The 784-nt window shown below is 42.2% G+C and overlaps 1 protein-coding gene across 1 annotated transcript in view; it reads right to left on the reverse strand.

Moving 5' to 3' along the window:
• The window catches only part of VOLCADRAFT_79203 (uncharacterized protein), a gene marked incomplete at its 5' end in the record, with an annotated part of 13,860 nt that overhangs the window by 2,030 nt on the left and 11,046 nt on the right, over window positions 1-784 (reverse strand). The window lies entirely within an intron of this gene.

Raw genomic sequence — 784 nt, forward strand, 5'->3', positions numbered from 1 at the left:
CCTAAAGGGGGGAACTAAAGGGGAAGAAGGGGTTCTTCCCCTAAAGGGGAACTTTAGTTCATCCCCTTTAGGGGAACTTTAGTTCCCCCTTTAGGGGAAGAAGAAGACTTTGGGGTTCTTCCCCTAAAGGGGAAGAAGAAGAGCACTAAAGGGGATGAAGACAAGGAAGGAAAGGGGCAGAGCCCCGTAATCGAGTTAACTCACAAACGTCTTTGCGTTAGAAGTTTCAGGCCTAGGATGGTTCTCACCATACTAGGAGAACCATTCTAGGCCTGATACAGTCAACAATTAAACTCCAATATAGGGACAGCCGTTTCCCGAATGGAACCTCAACGACGAACTAGGTTTTACTACGTTAAGCTACGTGGTAGCGCTTCTTCCCCTTTAGTGAAAACGAAGGGGATGAACTAAAGGGGAACCCCCTTCGTCCCCCCCCCCTCTGGTTGTGCCAACCTCTTCGTATAACTAAAAGCCTTTGTTGGTCTTAACTTGACGTACTCTGACCTTGTGGCATTAGGAGGAGGGACGTAGCCATAAAAAGCCCCCTACTATGTAGTATTATAAAGGACGGTTAAATAAAAAAGACTACGTACCTTGTCTTTGTTTATGTTTAGCATTTGAGCAAATAACCATAACTTTTCCCTTGCGTTTAATAACACGACAGTTATCACACATTTTCTTAACCGAAGCACGTACTTTCATAATATTTTATTTCTGTTTTTATGTTTTTTAAACACAATATAAACACAGATAAGCGTTTACAAAATATTTTGTTACTTTCTGA

The sequence above is a fragment of the Volvox carteri genome, assembly GCF_000143455.1.
Source record: "Volvox carteri f. nagariensis unplaced genomic scaffold VOLCAscaffold_3, whole genome shotgun sequence".
In the NCBI taxonomy this organism is placed as follows: Eukaryota; Viridiplantae; Chlorophyta; class Chlorophyceae; order Chlamydomonadales; family Volvocaceae; genus Volvox; species Volvox carteri.